Genomic DNA, 12,761 nt, shown 5'->3' with positions numbered 1-12,761 from the left:
TATTGGCCTCACAGTAAAACAGAGTGTTTCTAGCTGGACCTCTGACACTGTAGAAAAATTTGAGAAACATTTATATGAGAAAGAAGCAGCGGGTTGTTTTGAAATGAGGAAATCTGTCAGTACTATACCCTCACATAACTACCAGAACCCCCCGGGAAAGCCGAATAGGTCTTTCCGCCCACCCCAAGACAATAGGTTCCAGAGGGGCCCTATGGGACCTCCACCTATTTCTAGGAGACAGACCAATACATGTTACAATTGCGGGAAAGATGGCCACTGGGCCAGGGATTGTCCATATCCCCCCAGCAGACCCCGACAGGCCCGGGACCCTATGCACAACGATGCACCACCCCGCAGCCAACCTAGAGACCAGACTAAAGACTTTCCCCGTTTTCGAGTTGACTGGCAGGAACAAACCCATTGACGGGGCCCGGAGGAGGGTATCTCAGCCTTTGCCCAAATCACAAAGCATTGGAAGGACCCACCGCTGCTCACTCTAATTGTGGGAGGAAAAACCGTCCCCTTCTTAGTGGACAGTGGTGCTACTACCAGTGTTTTGTGTAAGGACCTGTACAATGGTCACCTGGAAAGGACTGCTCCTTCAATGGGAATTAATGGGATACCCAAAAAAGCCTATATTACCGACGCCATCAGTATAGAAACTTTGAAGGGCGTTTATATGGGAAGACACAACTTTACTGTAATACCTGAATGCCCAATAAACCTACTGGGAAGGGATCTTCTCAGCCGTCTCGAAATCACAATTAGTCCCTCTGCCTCAAGTAGCGGCATGGATGTTGTATCACCTCATTTACCTGTGTGGGTAAACCTTGACACACCACCTGAGTTAGAAACTGTAAACCCCCAGGTATGGTCAGAAGGGCCCTATGACACTGGCCTAATATCATGTACACCATACAAAGCTACACTCAAACCTGACTCACAACCCGTGTACCACAAACAATACCCTTTGTCAAAAGAAAAAATAGAAGGTCTTAGACCTATGGTACAGCAATTTTTAGAACAAGGCATTCTTAGACATGTAGTATCCCCATACTGCACACCAGTCAACCCTGTAGCAAAAGCAGATGGGTCTGTGAGATTTGTACAAGATCTCAGAGCAATCAACCAATTAATTGTTCCCATTGCACCAATTGTACCTGATGTAAACTCACTCCTCTCAGCCATCCCTGTAGATGCTGCATTTTTCTCAGTGATTGATTTAAAAAATGCATTTTTCAGCATACCAGTGGACCCCCAAACACAGTTACTTTTTGCCTTTTCTTTTGAGGGCAAGCAGTTAACATGGTGCAGATTACCTCAGGGATGGATTGATTCACCTGTTGTGTATAGCATTGTACTCCAAGCCACATTGGCTCCCTGGCACCCCCCCTATGGTTCTGTCCTGCTACAGTATGCAGATGATCTGCTTCTCTGTAGTCAAACGGAGGAGGCCTGCCGACAGGATGGTATATCACTGTTAAACTGGCTCTGTGAATGTGGACACAAGGTGTCTAAAACAAAAATGCAATGGTGTAAAAAGCATGTTAACTATTTGGGTTTTGTGCTCACACAGGGAGAAAGGAAAATCAGTCCACAACGCATTCAGTCTGTATTGGGCCTGGTCACCCCAACTACTCAGAAGGAAATGCTATCCTTTCTGGGCATGATTAATTATTGCAGACAGTGGATATCTGATTGTTCCTACTATGACAATATCTTGAGACAAGCCACTCTCAATGACAAACCTAAACAGATTCAATGGTCACAAGAAATGTTAACTGCATATGAAAGTCTAAAATGTATGTTGGTAAAAAGTCCGGCACTGGGCCTCCCAAACTATGTACTACCGTTTCATTTATATGCAAGGGACAACTGTAAAACCATGGCGGGGGTACTGACTCAATTTCATGGAAGCAAACTGCGCCCCGTGGCATTTTTTTCCAAAGTAATGCCTGTTCCGGTCCAAGGTATGCCTGCCTGCCTCAGAGCACTGGCAGCTTGTGCAATGGTGGCTGAGATGGCAACTACACTCACCTTAGGTCACACAACAATTCTACACACAACACATGATGTAGTAGCAATACTTAACGGCTTGCATACACAGCATATGTCAGCCCAACGCCTTAGTGGGTATGAAGTCCTATTGCAAAGCAACCCATCCCTCATCATCAAATATGCAAACACGTCATCAGGCCCAGCACCCATTCTTAATGCACTCCTAGGACTAAAGGGTCCCCAAGATGACATACCTGACAACCATGACTGCTCAGCATCAATAGAATCAGAGACCTCCCCGAGATTAGACATGTCCCCTGTACCCATACCCGGTTCGGACAATGTCTTTGTTGATGGCTCCTGTAGCAGACCAAATGACTCCACATACCAAGCAGGTTATGCCGTTGTGCGCCTGCCCAATGACATTCTTGAAGCAAAGCCCATACCTTACCAGTCGGCACAGGCTGCAGAGCTCATAGCCCTTACCAGAGCCTGCCAAATGTACCAAAACAAACCCGTTACAATTTACACAGACTCCAAATATGCCCATGACGTTGTCCACGACCATGGAGTTATTTGGGCAAGAAGAGGCTTTGTAGGAGCCGATGGAAAAGGCATTTCCCATGCACAGCTTATCACAAACCTCCTCCATGCCATCACACTGCCCTCTGATATTGCAATTTTGCACTGCAGGGCCCATACTGGTGGCAAGGACGACATATCCAAAGGCAATGCCCTTGCTGACAAAACTGCCAAAGAAGCAGCTCTACAACCCATTGCCCAGTCCCATATGGCTGTCATGACCCCCCCTGCCATAAATGATCAATATCTTATCACGGAGCTACAGGCCACAGCCTCCAACAAGGATTTGGATGACTGGATATATCCTGTATTGCAGAAAAATCCCAAATCAGGATTAATCTGCAAAGAGGGGAAACCTTGTATACCCCAAACAAGTGCCCCTTTGTTCATTGCTCATTACCATGGGGTAGGACATCATAGCAAGAACACCACAGCCTTACTTTTAAGCAAAGACTTTTATATCACTGATGTTAAAACACTGGTAGATCATTACGTCAGTAGATGTGTTACCTGTCTACGCAACAACCCAAATAATCCTGATAAAGCAAAACATCAGCATCTTGAATACCCTACTACACCCTTTACGCATTTGCAAATTGATTTTACACACATACCAGGTAAAGGAAAACAGGAATATGCCTTGGTCATAGTTGATATGTTTTCACGGTGGCCAGAAGCATTTCCAACAAAATCAGAAGATGCTAAGACTGTAGCAAGGATTTTAACCCAAGAAATCATCCCTAGATGGGGATGCCCACTACAGATAAACAGTGATAAAGGCGCAGCCTTTACAGCAAAAATCACACAGGCCCTGGTGAAGGCCTTACAAATTGAATGGAAATTCCATATTCCATATCACCCGCAGAGTTCAGGGGTCGTAGAGAGGATGAATAGGACCCTCAAAGACAAACTTAGGAAGGCCACAGGAGGTACCTTCCACAAATGGAAACAGGTCCTTCCCATTATCTTAGCAGAAATCAGGATGACCCCACAAAAGACCCTAGGTTACTCACCCTTTGAAATACTTATGGGTAGGCCCTTCCCTACACCCTGGGCTAAGAAACCATTAGTAGTACAGGAAGGAGACTTAGAGCTCATAAGGGAAGAATACGTCAGGTCCCTCATAAAAAAACTAGATGAAATTGAACACAAGGTTGTTTGTAAAAATCCTTTTAACCCACAGGAACCAACACACCCTTTCCAGGTCGGAGACAGAGTCGTGGTGAAGGTGCTTCCCAGGAATAAGAGTCCAGGAGACTTCACCTATGGTCCAGAAACAGAAGTTGTTGCAGTAACCAGAACAGCTGTCCTTACTGAGGAGGGGCCCACCTGGATCCATGCATCCCGAGTAAAGAAGATACCCAGCCCAAACCGCGAAGCAAGTCCAGGAGAGGTACTAACGGGGGCAGACAGCCCTGACCTCCAACGAGGAGAGGTACTAACGGGGGCAGACAGCCCTGACCTCCAACCAAGATGACATCACACATGGAGAAGATGATTGTGAACCACGGACCCCGCTGGGCATGTGTTATCCTAACCCTCATCACAGTCCTAACACTTCCCTGTAGAACTGAGGTTGACATCTCACAAAAGGAAGGGGTGACCACCTTATGGTATAACTCCTCCAACACACACGTAGCCACCTATGTCTTAGATTACTTTATGTTCTCCAAGCTTGCTGAAGCAAAACACTCTATACACAAAAAAAGAAAATCAGGAATATCTGAGACAGTTTATATTTGTGTTACTGATTCATGGTGGGGATACAACTGTGATTCCTGGGAATCTGTGGGGTGGAACACAGGCATTGACTGGGGGTACAGACCATCAGATGCCTTAAATAGATGGAGCCAACCTGATGGAATACCTCTACTCTCTAGAATGTCTATCTTTAAGATGGACGAGGGCCCAAGTGCATATAGGTTCAGATTAAACATAGAACGCCCCAGCAGAGCAGATAATGGTACCTATGTAGTTGGAATATGGTGGGGAACAGGGTACTATAGCGAAAGGCAAAACTTTCATTTATGGGACATGTTTAACAATCCAGCGTATCAGTCTAAGGCTATCCCCCAAGGCAAACCCCTAAGGCCTCATATAGCTACCTTCAAGGATATGATAGCCATTAACAATCCCACCTTTGAAGACATCCTAGCTATTGAAACTGGTTTCTCTGACATCAATTTCTGGTTAGAATGGATGAAATATAGCGCCAATAAACATAATAAAAGTAACTGCTATGTTTGTGGCAGATCTAGGCCTCACCTAGGCACCGTGCCCCTTAATATACCCCTAGAACAAGAAAGTTGTTTTTTCAGCCTTTACAACGGCACCAAAACCAATGACAGCCAATGTGAAATGTGGAAAAAGGAATACCCCATACTCTCAAAAAACCCCAACCCTGGTAACACAATAACCATATACCCAGGTAACTACACCTGCTACAACTCCACTAGCCACTCTGGCAAGGATTTTAAAAATTTTCCTCCTGGATACTGCTCAGAAACACGTAACACCATCCTAGTTAATCAAACCAAGTCCCTAGGGGACATTTATTATATCTGTGGAGATTTAAAACTCAGAACTAGATTAAATATCCCATGGAAAGGTCAATGTGCCTTAGCCAAAATAATTATGCCATTACACATACTCCCAACTAATGAAGGTTCCCCTACCTCAAACACTGCTCCCACACATAGAAGAAAAAGGGAAACTCCAATAGGTAGCTTCGATCCACATGTTTATATTGACACAATTGGGGTCCCAAGAGGGGTGCCAGACGAATTCAAAGCTAGAGATGAAGTAGCTGCAGGATTTGAATCCTTAATTCCTATAATAACTGCCAATAAAAATGTTGCATGGATCAATTATATCTACTATAACCAACAGAGATTCATTAATGATACCAAAGTTGCACTCAAAGGTATAGCTGAACAATTAGAAGCCACCTCTCAAATGACATTCCAAAACCGTATGGCCTTAGACATGATACTAGCTGAAAAGGGTGGAGTTTGTGTCTACATAAAACAGGTAGAAGGATGTTGTACCTTTATCCCTGACAACACAGGGCCAAATGGTAAAGTTACCCTAGCCATAAAAAAACTAGATGATTTATCCATAGAGCTAAAAAAGAATTCAGGTATTGATAACCCATGGAGCCAATACTTTGGTTGGTTTGAAAATTGGAAACAGGGTCTTGTTCAACTAGGAATCTACATATTGATTGTGATAGCAATTTTTTGTGTTGTTTTCTTTTGCATTATACCCTGCTGCAGAAAACTCGCCACAAAAGGTATTGAAAACTCGCTTATGTATAAAGCCATCCTTACAATCCCTCCTAACTCCCCTGCAGCCTATAAGCAATACCTAACTGAATATAGAAATAAAAAGCTCCATGTAAAGAATCATGTTATATAAATATATGATTCTAAGAGGGGATTGAAGGGTTAAACATGCTATATGAACTGTTATGTGCTTGAATAGACACGTACGCACTCTCTACAGGATGCCCTTGTCTGTTCATATAATATAAGACTTGTTTGTGTCTTATCTTCAAGGACAATTACATACCAGATCAAAACTGTTACTTCTACTTCTGTGTGTTACTAAATATCCTGCATGTAATGTCGTATGCTACTTCTATTTATCCAATCATATGCTTGCACATATTGTATACACCCATGTTTCTTATCTATATAGTACGCTGTAATTTTTATAATAAACAGAGTAATTCTTAACCATTGACTCGTGTGTTTCATATTACGTTAAGCCTTGCTCTCACTGGTACCAAAGGGGCCATCATATCGAGGGGACATAAGCAGACCATCCCAACACTCACACAGCTTAATTGTGGGGGAGACTGGGGAGCAGTTAGGTTATAGCAGGAGCCAGGAGTACATATTAAAATTAAACAGTGCACACTTTTTTTCTGCAGGAGTGCCACTGCCAGTGTGACTGACCAGTGACCTGACCACCAGTATATAGTATACTATATTGTATTGTGAATGTCTGCCTGTAAAAGTTAAACACACGTCGTGTGACTTGTGTGGTGTTTTTTTATTCTATAAAATAAAAAACTAATTCTGCTGACAGACAGTGTCCAGCAGGTCCGTCATTATATAATATATACCTGTCCGGCTGCAGTAGTGATATATATATATTTTTTATATCATTATTTATCATCCAGTCGCAGCAGACACAGTACGGTAGTCCACGGCTGTAGCTACCTCTGTGTCGGCACTCGGCAGTCCGTCCATAATTGTATACCACCTACCCGTGGTTTTTTTTTTCTTTCTTCTTTATACATACATACTACATCTCTTTATCAACCAGTCTATATTAGCAGCAGACACAGTACGGTAGTCCACGGCTGTAGCTACCTCTGTGTCGGCACTCGGCAGTCCGTCCATAATTGTATACCACCTACCCGTGGTTTTTTTTTCTTTCTTCTTTATACATACATACTACATCTCTTTATCAACCAGTCTATATTAGCAGCAGACACAGTACGGTAGTCCACGGCTGTAGCTACCTCTGTGTCGGCACTCGGCAGTCCATCCATAATTGTATACCACCTACCCGTGGTTTTTTTTTCTTTCTTCTTTATACATACTACATCTCATTATCATCCAGTCTATATTAGCAGCAGACACAGTACAGTACGGTAGTCCACGGCTGTAGCTACCTCTGTGTCGGCACTCGGCAGTCCATCCATAATTGTATACTAGTATCCATCCATCTCCATTGTTTACCTGAGGTGCCTTTTAGTTGTGCCTATTAAAATATGGAGAACAAAAATGTTGAGGTTCCAAAATTAGGGAAAGATCAAGATCCACTTCCACCTCGTGCTGAAGCTGCTGCCACTAGTCATGGCCGAGACGATGAAATGCCAGCAACGTCGTCTGCCAAGGCCGATGCCCAATGGCATAGTACAGAGCATGTCAAATCCAAAACACCAAATATCAGTAAAAAAAGGACTCCAAAACCTAAAATAAAATTGTCGGAGGAGAAGCGTAAACTTGCCAATATGCCATTTACCACACGGAGTGGCAAGGAACGGCTGAGGCCCTGGCCTATGTTCATGGCTAGTGGTTCAGCTTCACATGAGGATGGAGGCACTCAGCCTCTCGCTAGAAAAATGAAAAGACTCAAGCTGGCAAAAGCAGTAGCACCGCAAAGAACTGTGCGTTCTTCGAAATCCCAAATCCACAAGGAGAGTCCAATTGTGTCGGTTGCGATGCCTGACCTTCCCAACACTGGACGTGAAGAGCATGCGCCTTCCACCATTTGCACGCCCCCTGCAAGTGCTGGAAGGAGCACCCGCAGTCCAGTTCCTGATAGTCAGATTGAAGATGTCAGTGTTGAAGTACACCAGGATGAGGAGGATATGGGTGTTGCTGGCGCTGGGGAGGAAATTGACCAGGAGGATTCTGATGGTGAGGTGGTTTGTTTAAGTCAGGCACCCGGGGAGACACCTGTTGTCCGTGGGAGGAATATGGCCGTTGACATGCCTGGTGAAAATACCAAAAAAATCAGCTCTTCGGTGTGGAACTATTTCAACAGAAATGCGGACAACAGGTGTCAAGCCGTGTGTTCCCTTTGTCAAGCTGTAATAAGTAGGGGTAAGGACGTTAACCACCTCGGAACATCCTCCCTTATACGTCACCTGCAGCGCATTCATAATAAGTCAGTGACAAGTTCAAAAACTTTGGGTGACAGCGGAAGCAGTCCACTGACCAGTAAATCCCTTCCTCTTGTAACCAAGCTCACGCAAACCACCCCACCAACTCCCTCAGTGTCAATTTCCTCCTTCCCCAGGAATGCCAATAGTCCTGCAGGCCATGTCACTGGCAATTCTGACGATTCCTCTCCTGCCTGGGATTCCTCCGATGCATCCTTGCATGTAACGCCTACTGCTGCTGGCGCTGCTGTTGTTGCTGCTGGGAGTCGATGGTCATCCCAGAGGGGAAGTCGTAAGACCACTTTTACTACTTCCACCAAGCAATTGACTGTCCAACAGTCCTTTGCGAGGAAGATGAAATATCACAGCAGTCATCCTACAGCAAAGCGGATAACTGAGGCCTTGGCATCCTGGGTGGTGAGAAACGTGGTTCCGGTATCCATCATTACTGCAGAGCCAACTAGAGACTTGTTGGAGGTACTGTGTCCCCGATACCAAATACCATCTAGGTTCCATTTCTCTAGGCAGGCGATACCGAAAATGTACACAGACCTCAGAAAAAGAGTCACCAGTGTCCTAAAAAATGCAGCTGTACCCAATGTCCACTTAACCACGGACATGTGGACAAGTGGAGCAGGGCAGGGTCAGGACTATATGACTGTGACATCCCACTGGGTAGATGTATGGACTTCCGCCGCAAGAACAGCAGCGGCGGCACCAGTAGCAGCATCTCGCAAACGCCAACTCTTTCCTAGGCAGGCTACGCTTTGTATCATCGGTTTCCAGAATACGCACACAGCTGAAAACCTCTTACGGCAACTGAGGAAGATCATCGCGGAATGGCTTACCCCAATTGGACTCTCCTGTGGATTTGTGGCATCGGACAACGCCAGCAATATTGTGTGTGCATTAAATATGGGCAAATTCCAGCACGTCCCATGTTTTGCACATACCTTGAATTTGGTGGTGCAGAATTTTTTAAAAAACGACAGGGGCGTGCAAGAGATGCTGTCGGTGGCCAGAAGAATTGCGGGACACTTTCGGCGTACAGGCACCACGTACAGAAGACTGGAGCACCACCAAAAACTACTGAACCTGCCCTGCCATCATCTGAAGCAAGAAGTGGTAACGAGGTGGAATTCAACCCTCTATATGCTTCAGAGGTTGGAGGAGCAGCAAAAGGCCATTCAAGCCTATACAATTGAGCACGATATAGGAGGTGGAATGCACCTGTCTCAAGTGCAGTGGAGAATGATTTCAACGTTGTGCAAGGTTCTGATGCCCTTTGAACTTGCCACACGTGAAGTCAGTTCAGACACTGCCAGCCTGAGTCAGGTCATTCCCCTCATCAGGCTTTTGCAGAAGAAGCTGGAGACATTGAAGGAGGAGCTAACACGGAGCGATTCCGCTAGGCATGTGGGACTTGTGGATGGAGCCCTTAATTCGCTTAACAAGGATTCACGGGTGGTCAATCTGTTGAAATCAGAGCACTACATTTTGGCCACCGTGCTCGATCCTAGATTTAAAACCTACCTTGGATCTCTCTTTCCGGCAGACACAAGTCTGCTGGGGTTGAAAGACCTGCTGGTGAGAAAATTGTCAAGTCAAGCGGAACGCGACCTGTCAACATCTCCTCCTTCACATTCTCCCGCAACTGGGGGTGCGAGGAAAAGGCTCAGAATTCCGAGCCCACCCGCTGGCGGTGATGCAGGGCAGTCTGGAGCGACTGCTGATGCTGACATCTGGTCCGGACTGAAGGACCTGACAACGATTACGGACATGTCGTCTACTGTCACTGCATATGATTCTCTCAACATTGAAAGAATGGTGGAGGATTATATGAGTGACCGCATCCAAGTAGGCACGTCACACAGTCCGTACTTATACTGGCAGGAAAAAGAGGCAATTTGGAGGCCCTTGCACAAACTGGCTTTATTCTACCTAAGTTGCCCTCCCACAAGTGTGTACTCCGAAAGAGTGTTTAGTGCCGCCGCTCACCTTGTCAGCAATCGGCGTACGAGGTTACATCCAGAAAATGTGGAGAAGATGATGTTCATTAAAATGAATTATAATCAATTCCTCCGCGGAGACATTGGCCAGCAGCAATTGCCTCCACAAAGTACACAGGGAGCTGAGATGGTGGATTCCAGTGGGGACGAATTGATAATCTGTGAGGAGGGGGATGTACACGGTGATATATCGGAGGATGATGATGAGGTGGACATCTTGCCTCTGTAGAGCCAGTTTGTGCAAGGAGAGATTAATTGCTTCTTTTTTGGGGGGGGTCCAAACCAACCCGTCATATCAGTCACAGTCGTGTGGCAGACCCTGTCACTGAAATGATGGGTTGGTTAAAGTGTGCATGTCCTGTTTATACAACATAAGGGTGGGTGGGAGGGCCCAAGGACAATTCCATCTTGCACCTCTTTTTTCTTTTATTTTTCTTTGCGTCATGTGCTGTTTGGGGAGGGTTTTTTGGAAGGGCCATCCTGCGTGACACTGCAGTGCCACTCCTAGATGGGCCCGGTGTTTGTGTCGGCCACTAGGGTCGCTTATCTTACTCACACAGTCAGCTACCTCATTGCGCCTCTTTTTTTCTTTGCGTCATGTGCTGTTTGGGGAGGGTTTTTTGGAAGGGACATCCTGCGTGACACTGCAGTGCCACTCCTAGATGGGCCCGGTGTTTGTGTCGGCCACTAGGGTCGCTTATCTTACTCACACAGTCAGCTACCTCATTGCGCCTCTTTTTTTCTTTGCGTCATGTGCTGTTTGGGGAGGGTTTTTTGGAAGGGACATCCTGCGTGACACTGCAGTGCCACTCCTAGATGGGCCCGGTGTTTGTGTCGGCCACTAGGGTCGCTTATCTTACTCACACAGTCAGCTACCTCATTGCGCCTCTTTTTTTCTTTGCGTCATGTGCTGTTTGGGGAGGGTTTTTTGGAAGGGACATCCTGCGTGGCACTGCAGTGCCACTCCTAGATGGGCCCGGTGTTTGTGTCGGCCACTAGGGTCGCTTATCTTACTCACACAGTCAGCTACCTCATTGCGCCTCTTTTTTTCTTTGCGTCATGTGCTGTTTGGGGAGGGTTTTTTGGAAGGGACATCCTGCGTGACACTGCAGTGCCACTCCTAGATGGGCCCGGTGTTTGTGTCGGCCACTAGGGTCGCTTATCTTACTCACACAGCGACCTCGGTGCAAATTTTAGGACTAAAAATAATATTGTGAGGTGTGAGGTATTCAGAATAGACTGAAAATGAGTGTAAATTATGGTTTTTGAGGTTAATAATACTTTGGGATCAAAATGACCCCCAAATTCTATGATTTAAGCTGTTTTTTAGGGTTTTTTGAAAAAAACACCCGAATCCAAAACACACCCGAATCCGACAAAAAAAATTCGGTGAGGTTTTGCCAAAACGCGGTCGAACCCAAAACACGGCCGCGGAACCGAACCCAAAACCAAAACACAAAACCCGAAAAATTTCCGGCGCTCATCTCTAATCAGATATCCTATCACCATTTGTAAGAATCAAATCTAATATTGAGTCTTTGCGAGTGGGCTCCCTCACCAATTGCTTGAGAGTTGCTCCCTGTAAGGAATGTAGAAATTTGCCACTTATAGCTGAACTTGCAAAAGACCCGTCCCAATTTACATCAGGTAAATTAAAGTCTCCCATGATTATGACTTCTCCCTTTAAAACCATTTTAGAGATGTCCAACAATAGGTTCCTGTCCAAATCCTGCCCCTGGCCTGGTGGTCTATAGATCACCTCAATGCGAATAATGTCCTTCTTCCCGGTTTCTATGGTGACCCAAAGGGCCTCAGTTTTGGCTTCAATATTTTGTATTAAAGTAGCATTTATGCTTTTTTTCACATACATTGCTACCCCTCCTCCTATTCCTGTAAGTGGCCACGAGAAACCTTATTTAAAATGCATGTAGCCATAGGGATCACTGTGCCTTATAACCACTGCAGGGAAGCGGCACTGATGAGCCCATTTGAATGTATTTATCTCTATTTCTTTTTTTCAGTGACATTGACTATTTAGGGAGTCAGGGAGATTGATGCTATTTCAGGGAGTCTCCTGCAGAATGTGGGAGGGTAGGCAACTATGAAATAAAGTACCAGCCAATAAGCTCCTAACTGCCATGTTACAGGCTGTGTTTGAAAAATTACAGGAGCTGGTTGGTTGGTACTTTATCTCTCTCCACTTTATCTCACTTAAAGGCTTAATAAATAGACTCCTATACTAGATGTAGAGAGACCAACATTTTATAGGGCCAACCTGAGACACATCCATACCATACTAAGAACAAGCTTTAACATTAAGTGAGATTCTTGTTATCACTCATTCTGAATGATAAATAGTGCAGCTCCTGTCATTTTTCACAAACATGACAGTTAGGAGTTGATTGGCTGGAGCACCATTTATCATTGTTAAAACTACCCCCAATTGGTCTCTTTACTAAGCATTGGAGAGATATAAAGTAAGGAGATCCGAG

General features: G+C 45.2%; 1 protein-coding gene across 1 annotated transcript in view; it reads right to left on the bottom strand.

Annotated features, from left to right (window-relative positions):
- Window positions 1-12,761, bottom strand: part of ACP3 (acid phosphatase 3) — a 238,985-nt gene that overhangs the window by 33,883 nt on the left and 192,341 nt on the right. The window lies entirely within an intron of this gene.

The sequence above is a fragment of the Pseudophryne corroboree genome, chromosome 5 (genome assembly GCF_028390025.1).
Source record: "Pseudophryne corroboree isolate aPseCor3 chromosome 5, aPseCor3.hap2, whole genome shotgun sequence".
NCBI lineage: Eukaryota > Metazoa > Chordata > Amphibia > Anura > Myobatrachidae > Pseudophryne > Pseudophryne corroboree.
The sequence above is the reverse complement of the archived record's forward strand: the minus strand, read 5'-3'. Positions and strand labels throughout refer to the sequence as shown.